Here is a 12805-nt window from a genome sequence, read left to right as displayed (position 1 = left end):
TTAGTTTAAGATTTTCATTTTAATGTATAATTTATACTAAAGAGAGAACTTGTAGGTGGAAAAAATACAGCAAATGCCAAAATATTAAATAAGAATTTGAGCTTTAGGCTTTAGCTCCCCATAGCAGAGGCTCTATTACTTGGCAACACTTCCTCTATTGTATATTTCTGTTTCAAGATCCACAAGAAATGGAAAATGTTTTCTACTTAAATTTATGATGAAAAATCACCAGATATTGCTGTGGTGGAGGGCCCTTATTCTTAGGGCTTAGTTTTTACTATTCTCTTATGTGTACATTAACTACAAAATGTTTTCCCCCTTGCTCATTTTCTTTCCAAAAATGAATTATATTGGAGAGACATAATGAAAAATATTTAGATATTAAGTGATTTAACCCATATAGGTAGCAGGCATGATGTAGCTTAGTATTTATAAGTTAAGTACTAAGTCTTCATATAGTTGATAGGAAATTTCCCCCCATCTCCCATGTATTTAAATTATACACGCCTTCTTCATAGTTACAACCTCAACAAATTACATTTTTAAACTATCCTCTGATTATCAATGAGGAGCAGGACATAATGCTCACCAAAGGTGTCTATAGTTTTTATGAAAGAAAGTCCTACATAGCTCAAATAAAAGAGGAATTTTCTGTAGAAATAAGATTCTCGAGATTTTCTTGCTTGCAAATGACATTATATCCATTGTATTAAACTCTGTAATACCATAGGACCTTCTCAGTGAGATCCCAAGCTATTTGTTGTTGGGTTCTCTCAGTTGTGTCTAACTCGTGGTGACTTCGTTTAGGGTTTTCTTGGCAAAGACACTGGAGTGATTTTCCATTTCCTTCTCCAGATCATTTTACAATGAAGAAGCTGAGACAAACAGGGCTAAGGGACTTGCCCTGGATAACATAGCTAGTAAGTGTCTGAGGTCAGATTTGAACTCCTAGAGATGGGTCTTCCTGATTCCAACTCCAGTGCACTGTCCACTGTACCACCTAGCAGCCCAGATCCCAAACTACTCAAGAGATAAGGCAAACAATACACATAGGCAAAATCAAGCTGATAAAGAATATTTTCCCAGATTATAACATCCAGTTGGATTGGTAGCTCATTAAGTTAGTACTTTGGTACATGTATATTACACAGGAATTATAGATGGATAATAGTATCAAAATTCAATAGAAGATGGAAAGCCATTTGAGAAACTATATAACATTTTCAATAATCTTAGCCTGTTCCATGATGCCAAATTACATCTTCTTAATGTAGCTTCTTTTGGTGATACACATGGCTGAGAATTACAGAGGATACCTGATTTTGAATACAATCAAAATTGCATATGAACAGAAGAAAAGCAAAGAAAAATACCTGGTGACCTATATCATATTACCAATGTTGAGTTGTATTCAAAAAAATGATATAAAAGATACCTTTGGATACATGTATGACCAGAAAAGAAAGTAGAATTGTTATATATTTAGGGCTTGAGTAAACAGCTGAATAGCCCAAGTGCTACATTGGTATGGGTGAAATATTAAAAGAATGAGAGGAAGATCTTCTATACATAGAAAATATCTTCTATGGCAGATTTACTGGAAAATATAGAGAAAAATCTCATAGAACAAGAAAGCATTGTATTGATGAAGGGAGCACTCAAAAATGTGTTATCCCAGATCTATGGAAAGATCAAATAAAGCATGTGTGTGCACATATACATGCATATATGTGTGTATCTCGGTTTCATACCTACTAACACGTGTAGATATTAAAATAGGATTTTGAAAACATTAAAGAGAGAAACATTCAGGGACTGTTTCAAGGCCCATTTCCTTAATGTAACCTTCTGTAACTACTCCTAGCCACAAGAGATATCTCCATTGCTATGTGCTCTGAGAGCACTCCTATTACTCTTAATCATATTACCTTTTACCTTAAATAAGTGAAAAAATATTCAGTGATCATGGTGCTAAAATTAATCTTCAGATTTAACACTACACCAATAACTAGAAAGGAGATGATTATATGTATTAGACAAAATAATAGTGAAATTCATATGACAAAACAAAAGGTCGAAATGCATGGGGAAATAATTTTTTTTAAGTGAAAATAGAAGGGGTTGGCATTTTTTTAAGTGAAAATAGAAGGGGTTGGCATTACTATATCTCAAATTATATTGTAAATGAGCATCAAAACTATCTGACCCCAAATTTGCAAAAAATAAGAATTTAATAGTTTAGCTAAAGAGGACTAAGAGTGAAACACCTACAGTAATCATCAGAAAACCCAAGAATACTAGGAAAAGAACACTTAGTCAAAAGGAATGCTGGGAAAACTGGATATCAATCTGTCAGAAATGGCTTTGGAACAGAATCTTGCATATTATACTATAATAAATTCCAAATGGAATAAACTAATAAGCTAAATGTAAGTCCTACTAATAAAATTTAGAAGAAAATTGATAATTATGTTTTTACAACTATAAATAGGGGATAAATTTGTGATATTGAAAATATGAGAGACAAAGTATACTGTTCCAATTATTTAAAAATTATGAAAATAAAGTTAACACACCTAGAATAAGCAAAAATATACAGTGGGGAAAATCTTTGTACAAAAAATGGCCAATAGATAAATGTTTGAAGGATAGAACTAAAGAGCTCTCAAAAGAAGTGCAAATTATCAACCATATAAAATATCCCTCAAAATCAATAATAATCAAGAAATGTACATGACAACAACTGAGCTGTGACCTCACACCCATCGAATTTGCAAAGATGAAAAATTCAATGTTGGTAGGAATTTGTAAAAAAAAGAAATACAGGCATACTAATTGACTACTAGCAGAGCTATATATTGGTTGAACTACTCAAGAAAACAATTTTAAATTACGAAAAAAATACAAACTTGTTCATTTCCTTGGGCACAGCAATTACACGATTTAGTTTATATCCCCAAGAGGATACTGAAAACAAGAAAAATTTACTATATGAAATTATTTTTAGATGGAAATAAATAGTATGCTGTGTATACAACTGGGGAATGGTTTGAACAAATTGTGGTATGTGAATAAATGGAATATTACCACACTCTAAGAAACAATGAACATGAAAATTTCAAATAAATATTGGAGTACTTCTATGAAATGATGCAGAATAATCAAAGTGGAACCAAAAGAATGTATATGTATATATATGCTAAATATAACATGGTTTTATGCTTACATGTTACATATAATTTTGTATATGTGTATACATGTGTATGTATGTATGTAATTATAACTAAGTAAAAGAAACCATAGGATTGTTAATGTAGAATTGGAAAGAAATTTAGAGGTCATTGATTCCAACACTTTCATTTTACAAATGAGGAAACTAAGATGTCATTAATAATCATTTACAATGTAATTTGAGATATAGTAATGCCAACCCCTTCTATTAAGATCAGAAAGTAGATGGGTTGGATTGGAACCCAGGTCTTCCTGAAAACAAGTCCAGCACTCCATCCACTTCACCAAAGTGCTTCTAAATTTAAAATAGCAACAAAGATAAAAATCAATGAGATACCTACAACCCCAAAACAGCGTTCCCACTGAATATCACCTCCCCCAATCTGCTCTTTCCCATATTTTCCCCCATCCCCCCTCCAACTTTCCAGTAGGGCACGGTGAATCTCTATGCCCTAGTGCCTGTATATCTTATTTCCCAGTTACATATAAAATAATAATTATTATTATTATATATACATATATATATTTTTTAAACATTTGATTTTAAAACTTTTAATTCCAGATTTTTTCCCTTCCTCCCTCATCACCCACCCTTACTGGGAATTTAAGCAATTAGGTTGTACATGTGTAGCTATGCAAAACATTTGCATAGGGGATATATTGTGAAAGACTGACTATATTTCCATCCTATCCGACTCTCTACTTTGATCCTGTCTCTTTTAAAAAGTGTGCAATTCCAACTTCCCTCCCCGCCAGCCTGGCCTCCCTTCCACTGTCCCAACTGTTTCTCTTCCAATTTTTTATTTTATACTATTATTTTTTATATTAGGGTCATGTATCAATTTAGAATGTATTGTGGAGTGTGGTATAAGGTATTGATCAAGTAATGAGTTTTTGTTCTAAAAGTTTGGATCTTTTCATATATCTGTGGCAGCAAGCACCCCAAGCGTCCTCAGGGTTTGCAGCTACCACAGGTTCTTGCATCTGCTTTGATAAAGGAAAGCAACTCAAAATGGGTTAACAAGCTTACTTTAATCAGTCAGACATATATCGTTTACCTTGTTCAGGGGAAAAGGTCAGCACCCCGAACTTCAAAGTACACAGACAGAATTATCAAGACAGAAATAGATCAAGTAGACAGATTTCCAAACTGTCCAACCATTACATCCATACCCAGTCAACATCTGGGTTTCAACATCTGGGTTTTTTCAAAGCCAGGGGGCTCAGGACAACGGCTTCCCAGAATCTATATCAAATCACAGAACACTTCTCAAAGTGAGCCCCCAAAACACAGCTACACATCAGGGCTTATATAGCCTTCTCTTGGCTCAGAGAATGTAACAACCTTATTGACCCACTGGCCAGTCAAGAAGTATCTACTGAAAAACAAGCCTCCCACCCCAGGCTCCAGGTGCACTTTAGCCTAGGGGCAGGGAAGATCTTCAAATTTGCATTCCATTACAATATCATATACTAGATTGCTATGGTCATTTACTATAATGTAATTTATACCTAATCTATTCCACTGATCCACCACTCTATTTCTTAGCCAATACCAGATTGCTTTTGATAATTACCATTATATAATACAGTTTGAGATTTGATATGGCTAGGCCCTCTTCTTTTGCATTTTTTATTCCCTTAATATCCTTGAGCTTTTGTTCTTCCAGATGGATTTTGTTATTATTTCTTCTAGTTCTGTGAAATAATTTTTTGACAGTTTGATTGAAATGGCAATAAATAAATAGATTGATTTAGGTAGAATTAGCATGTTTAATATATTGTTTTGGCCTACCCAATTGTCCTATCCAAGCAATTAATATTTTTCCAATTGTTTAGATCTGACTTTATTTGCGTGAAAAGTATTTTATAGTTGTGTTCACATAGTTCCTGGGTTTGTCTTGGCAGATACACTCCCAAGTACTTTATGTTGTCTACAGTTATTTTAAATGGAATATCTCTATCTCTTCTTGCTAGACTTTTTCAGTAATATATAGAAATGCTGATGATTTATTTTATATCTTGCAAATTTACTAAAGTTGTTAATAATTTCAAGTAGTTTTTTGCATATTCTCTAAGATTTTCTAAGTATAACATCTTATCAGCTGCAAAGAGTGATAGTTTTGTTTCCTCATTGCCTATTCTTATCCCTTTAATTTCTTTTCCTTCCCTTATTGCTATAGGTTACCTTTCTAATACAATATTAAATAATAAAGATGATAATGGGCATCCTTGCTTCATCCTTGATTGTGTTGGGAAGGCTTTACCTTATCCGCATTACAGAAAATGCTTGCTGATGCTCTTATATAAATATCACTTATAATTTTAAGGTAAACCCCATTTATTCCTATTTCTCTAGTGTTTTTAATAGGAATGGGTGCTGTATTTTGTTAAAGGTTGTTTCTGCATCTCAAGATAATCATATGATTTATGTTGGTTTTGTTATTCATATGGTCAGTTATGCTGATAGTTATCCTAATATCGAACCGACTCTGCATTCCTGGTATAAATCTGACCTGGTCATAGTGGATGATCCTTGTAATATATTGTTGTAATCTTTTTGCTAGTGTTTTGTTTAAAATTTTTGCATCGATATTCATTAAGGAAACTAGTCTATAATTTCCTTTCTTTGGCACTTCCTGTTTTGGGAATTAGCACTATATTTGTTTCACAAAAGGAATTTGTTAAGATTCCTTCTTTGTCTATTTTTTCAAATAGTTTATATAGTATTGGGATTAATTATTCTTTAAATACTTGGTAGAGTTCACTTGTGGATCCATTTGGTCCTGGGGATTTTTTCTTAAGAAGTTCATTGACGACCTCAGACACTTGACACACTTACTAGGTGTGTGACTTTGGGCAAGTCACTTAACCCCAACTGCCCTCCAAAAAAAGCAAAAAAAAAAAGAAGTTCGTGGATAGCACATTCAATTTATTTTTCTAACACTGGGCTAAGTATATTATTTCTTCTTCTGCTAAGTTGAGTAAAATAGCTACTAACAATTATCTCAGTTTCCTCTTCTTGGTGCTGAATTCGCACCTTCCATTTTTGATACCAGTAACTGGGTTTTCTCCTTTCCTTTTTTAAATGAAATAAACTAAAGGTATATCAGTTTCATTAGATTTTTCATAAAATTAGCTTCTAGTTTTATTTATTAGTTCAATGGTTTTCTTATTTTCAAGTTTATTATATTTCCTTTGATTTTTTAGGATTTGCAATTTGGTGTTTAATTGGGGGTTTTTAATTTGTTCTTTTTCTAGTTTTTTAGTTGCATGCCCAATTTACTGATTTGTTTTTTCTCTATTTTGTTGATATATGCAATTACACAGATAAATTTTTTTCCTAAGTACTAATTTGGTGGCATTCCATACATTTTGGTATATTGTCTCATTGTTTTCATTTTTTTAAATAAAATTATCAATTTTTCCTATGATTTATTCTTTTACTTTCTTGTTTTTAGGATTAGATCATTCCCTATTAACTTTTAATCTCTCTTTCCATTGAATTCCATTATTGATTATAATTTTTATTGCATTATTATCTGAAAAGGATGCATTTACTATTTCCATTTTTCTGTATTTGATTTCAGGTTTTTATATCCTAATACATGGCCAGTTTTTGTGTAAGTGTCATGTACTCTGGAGAAATAGGTATATTCCTTTCTATTCTCATTCAATTTTCTCCAGAGATCTACCATATCTAACTTTTCCAGAAATTTGTTCATTTCCTTGACTTATTTCTTCTTTGGTTAGATTCATGTAGTTCTGAGAGGAGAAAGTTGAGGTCCATCACTATAATAGTTTTATTATCTATTTTCTCCTGTAACTTATTCCACTCCTGCTTCAAAAATTGATATGTTAGCTATTCCATTTGTTGCATACATGTTTCGTGTTGACATGACTTCATTGTCTATGGTACCTTTCAGCAAGATAGTTTCCTTCTTTATTTCTTTTAATTAAATCTATTTTTGTTTTTTCTTTATCTGAGATCATGATTGTTTTCTTTGCATCAGCTGAAGTATAATAGATTCTGCTCTAGTCCCTTATCTTTAACCTTTGTGTAACTCTCTGCTTTAACTTTGTGTAACCTATGTGTTTCTTGCAAACAACATATTATAGGATTCTGGTTTTTAATTCATTTTGCTATCTGCTTCTGTTTTATAGGAGAGTTCATCACATTTACATTTACAGCTATGATTACTAATAGTGCATTTCCCTCCATCCTATTTTTCCCCATTTATACTTTTCTCTCCTTTCACCATGTCCTTCCTCACCAATGTTTTGCTTCTGATAATTGCCTCCTTCAATTTAACCTCCCTTCTATCACCCCCTCCCTCCCACACCTCCCTTTTTACCCTCTTAATTCCCTATAGCATAAGATAAATTTTATAAGGAGTGGCTAGGTGGTGCTGTGAATAGAGCACTGGCCCTGGAGTCAGGAGGACCTGAGTTCAAATCCGTCCTCAGACACTTAACACAAAAACTAGCCATGTGATCTTGGGCAAGTCACTTAACCCCAATTGCCCTCCAAAAAGAAAAAAAAAAAGATAAACTTTATACCCAACTGAATATGTATGTTATTCTCTTCTTGAGCCAAATCTGATTAGAGTCAGGTTCAAACAATGGTTATTCATTCCCTTGTTTTCCTCTATTGTAATAGGTCTTTTGTACCTCTTCCTGTGATAGAATTTACCATATTCTGCCTGCCCTTTCCTGTTCTCCCAGTAAAATACATTTTTTGTCCCTTCCAATTTTTTTTTATTTCATCGCAACAGAGTCAACTTATACCCATACCCTCTGTCTATACATATTTCTTCTAACTGCCCTAATAGAGATACAGTTCTCAAGAGTCACAAGTATCATCTTCCTGTGTAGGGATGTAAACAGTTCAACGTTATTGAATGATGTGTTATTTTCTTTCCTCTTTACCTTTTTATGCTTTTCTTATATTTGAAGATAAGATTTTATGTTCAGGTCTAGTCTTCTCAACAGGAAAGTTTGAAAGTTCCATATTTCATTGAATGTCCATCTTTTCCCCTGAAAGATTATGCTCAGTTTTGCTGAGTAGTTGTTTCTTGGTTGTAATCCAAGCTCCTTTGCCTTCCAGAATATCATATTCCAAGTCCTCCAATCCTTTAATATAGAAGCTGCTAAATCCTGTGTAATCCTGACTTTAGACCCTTGATATTTAAATTGTTTCTTTCTAGATGCTTGAAGTATTTTCTCCTTGACCTGATAATTCTGGAATTTGGCTACAATATTCCTTGGAGCTTTTTGTTTGGGGATCTATTTCAGGAGGTATTTGGTGGATTCTTTCAGTTACTATTTTGCTTTCTGGTTCTAGAATATCAGGGCAGTTTTCCTTGATAAATTCTTGAAAGATGCTGTCTAGGCATTTTTTTTTATCATGGCTTCTGGGTAGTTCAATAATTCTTAAATTTTCTCTCCTGGCTTTATTTTCCAGTTCAGTTTCTTTTCCAATAAAGTATTGTACATTTTCTTCTATTTTTTCATTCTTTTGATTTTGACTTTTTATGTTTTATAGAGTCATTAGCTTCCACTTGCCCAATTCTAATTTGTAAGGAATTTTTTTTTTCAATTACCTTTTGTATCTCCTTTTCCATTTGGCCAGTTCTACTTTCTAAGAACTTGTTTATTTCAGTCATTTTTCCCCCAATGAACCAACTGTATTTTTTTTAAGAAATTGTTTTCTTCAGGCAATTTTTGTCCTTCCTTCTCCAAACTGTTGATTATGTCTTGTATACCTCTCATTTCTTTTTCCCAATTTTTCTTCTACTTCACTTATTTGGCTTTTAAAATATTTTATGGACTCTTCTAAGCTGACTTTTTGGGCCTGAGATCAATTCATATTCCCCTTTGAGGTTTTGCATGTAGGCATTTTGACATTACTCTCCTCTTCCAAATTTGTGTTTTAATCTTCCCTGTCACCATATGGTCAAGGATTTTTTGTTTCATGCTCATTTTTTTAGAATATTTTGTGTCTTTTAAAGTTGAGCTCCGAGGCAGAATCAAGATAGCAGAGTAGAAGCACAAACTTGGAGTGAGCTCCCGCTCTAATCACTGCTAATACATGTAAAAAAAATTTACTCTAAACAAATTTTAGAGCTACAGAACCCAAAAAGAGACAGAGAGAAACAAATCTCCCACTGAAGGCAGCCTGGAAAGCCAACAGGAAAGGTCTATTGCACCAAACTGGGAGCTGAGAACAGTCCCACATGAGCCCCAGGGCCCAGACCTGGGGTGGCTCCGACCAGCAGCACAGACAGGCCAGAGAAGACTTCAGGAGAGTGAATCACCAGCAGTTGTGGTGGTTTCCAGCCTTCTCAATCCATAAATGCCAAAGACAAAGTAAAAGATCTGTTGGAACAGAAGAGTGCAGTCCAGCCCCTGACCCTGGGGTGAAAAGCAGTGGAGGCTCAGTAGTTGTGCATCCCCACCGCGTGCCTGCCTCAGGAGCTCCTGGCCTGTACAATGTAGGGGGACCAAGAAATCATTCAGAGGGTAAACACTTTTGCTTTAACCTGCTTGGATCTGGTCTTCGGTGGTGGTCCTGGGTGTGTGGAAAGTGAGCCAGAGCTTTTGGCGTCTGTAGAAAGGGTACCCTCCTAATAGCTACAGCAGCTGGAAAAACCCAAGCAATTTGGGACTGTAGTGGACATCCGAGAAATAACAGGACAGCAAAGCCAATTATAATTTAGGAGTGTTTATTAACCAGCTGATGACTGCCTCCCCAATAGGGAAGACAGCACTGAGTCTTCTGAAAGGTATACTTTTATAGAGCTAAGTGTTGCTAATCAACAAAATATGGTTCCAAGGCAGGGGTACCATTTCTAGTAAAATCTTGGGTACCTAACAAGAACAGACTTGTATCTGGGGTATGTTTCTAGCAACACAGGTGAAACGCTCCTTCACTACTATGGCTATCAGGTGGTTTCCAGGGAACCTGGTAGGGGCCCCTTCTGGCAAGTTTTAGGGGGCTTTCGTGTATAATTTCTGATGGGCACTTCACTCCCCTCTTTTTCTTGTTCATAGTTGAAACTGGACTCAACTGAGTCGAGGGAACTGTTCTCTTGTACTAGGTTTGTGGTACCCATTGCTGCCGATCCTGCCATACCAAGGCCAACTAGGATAGGGACTAAAATGGGGGCTGCCAGCAAAAAGGTGTTCCTGCATACAAGCAGTCAGAAGTTAAGCTCAGGTCCAAGGAACTTGGGGTCTACCAAAGTGCTGCCCAAGTCTTCAGGGATAATGGTAATGGGTGGAACAGGGGGGCCATTCAGGGTTCGATCACCACCAGGAGGTGGGCTGAGGAATAGTGAACAAAGCCCCGGAGTCCCTTCCTGTGACATAAAACTTGATTCCCAAGGTGTCCCAGTTTTCTAATCCTGTTTGGTCCAATCCAAAACCCTAATGACAACTGGGTTACATGACTTAAGGGTATTACAATGAAATGAAATGTGGTGACCCAATCAGCAATGGTTACACAATCCCAATTGGCACATTGATATTTCCCCTGTCCCCCACAATTAGCAGACCCATCCTCAGGGCAGACATATGACTGGGTTGACCAAAGGCTGCTTTTCTGCTCCACAAGCAGCAGCATTGGTCCTCACAGAATACATGCCTGTATAGGGAAACAACATGAATCTGCATCGAGCAGGGCACAGTGATAAAAAGAGCGGACTGGCCATGAGTCATATTTTTGAAACTAGAGTCCCATCAATTGTCTTAGTAAAAGTCCAAGAGCACAAGGTGGGAGCATAGGGATTGGAACTGGCCAAAGGCAGGAATGCCAGGAACAGGAGCGTCAGAACAGTCTCTTAATCTTCAGGTGTCAATCACCGGCTGGCTCTGTTACCCACAGGTCTGGTGGGTCGTGAGGAGCCATAACCTTGATGTTTGAGGGGTGGATCCAGGCTTTTCTTCGGCCACCTTAACAGCAGAGTGGTCTGGCACACTGCTCGGACAGCGTCCTGGATGTTTGGAGAGCTTGGAGGGACTTGAGAAGTAAATCATTAACAATCATACATAACAGCATTCATCACCCAAAATACAATAGAAGGTGGGGTGCCAAACAGAATTTTAAAAAGGGGAATGAATTTTTACACATATGTATTCAGTTATAAATATTAACACTTGCTTAAATAATGGCTCAGAATGGGCAGAACTAGTCAGACAAGTTTTCATCCAATTAATTTCCTCTTTTCCACATAAAATAATCAATTAACAATTATAGGTTTTAGCATTAAAACATTAGCACAAAATAGCTTAGTTAACAGTTTTACAAGTTTTTCTAAATAGCAGATATACATATTACAAGTCAGGGTTAAAGTAACACTACTGGCCTTACACAATTTTTCTCCTCACTCAGGTTTTACAATATATAGTGTAGAAATACAACAATAATATAAACTGTGAGATGACATTAATTGCATTTCCAAATTACATATAAGATGATTGATCTTACCAAGTGAAGAGGCTAGTTGACTTCTGACCTCATTTTCTCCTCTCTTTTTCGCATCTCCCCACTTTACAGATGAATTGAGCACACAACCAGTCAGTGAAGAGTTTGGAATACACTGTTTCTTACTGACAAGCTTTTTTTTTCCCCACTTTTCTCATTTTCTCTCTTTTATCTTTCAGCTGTACCTCTCTTGTTTTTCTCTCTTTTTTTGCTCTATATTCTGGGGTGTTTTCTCCTTGCTCCATTGTTTTCCAGGAGTCCTTAGCAACCTTCTTTAATACCTTGGCACTGGAACACACAAAGGGATCATTTGGAGCAAGGGAGAAATCTCTTAGATGGTACTGAAGTTGGGGCTTCATGGTAAAGAGTGAACTCTATATTTCAGGGGAAAACCCTCCATTTTTCCAAAATCATCACACTCAAACTACATTATCACCTTATACTTTATCAAATAAACCTCTATGAATGCTTAGCTGCAGCAGACCCTGGTTATGGGGTGGTCGATTTGAGAGAAAAAGGGCAGTGCTAGCATTGAGGAGAGGGGTTGGGAAACCTGAAGTAAAAACTTCAGGCTCTGCTTACTTAGAGGGATGGGCTTCAGGGTACCTGGGGATCTAAAACTATTGCTGGTGGGAGCTAGATCAAGTACCCTTTTGCTAAACTATTTAGGCTGAATAGCTCAGATCTAACACACACTTTAGTAGCTCAGATGTATCCCAGGCTTAGTATATGAGATAATAATGATTAACTTGTGTTTGTTCCTTTGTTTCACAAGCTTCTTCAACATGCCACTCAGAAAAATGTTCTATTCCAGGGATTTAACCTTTCAGGTAGGCACATGACAAGCCAGTGTAGCTCCAGTATAGCTACTGTACCTTCCCCCCTTTTTCTTTTTGGAGGAGCTTAATTCAAATTAACTTCATTGCAGCCCTAGCTCAATTATAGCCAGTACAACAGGGAGAAAAAAAAATCTGAATGGTTCAAACCTCTTACTGTCTCCTCAGCTCCGTCAGAGCTGGATGACAAGGGAGGGCTCTGTAGGCCCAGCTAAGAAGAACTGGGACCACAGGGCAGAGAATCTTAGCAGTT

Source organism: Petaurus breviceps, unplaced genomic scaffold, assembly GCF_028583685.1.
Source record: "Petaurus breviceps papuanus isolate PSGF00001 unplaced genomic scaffold, PetGlider_PUasm1.0 129, whole genome shotgun sequence".
Taxonomy (NCBI): Eukaryota; Metazoa; Chordata; class Mammalia; order Diprotodontia; family Petauridae; genus Petaurus; species Petaurus breviceps.
This window is presented reverse-complemented; position numbering follows the sequence as displayed.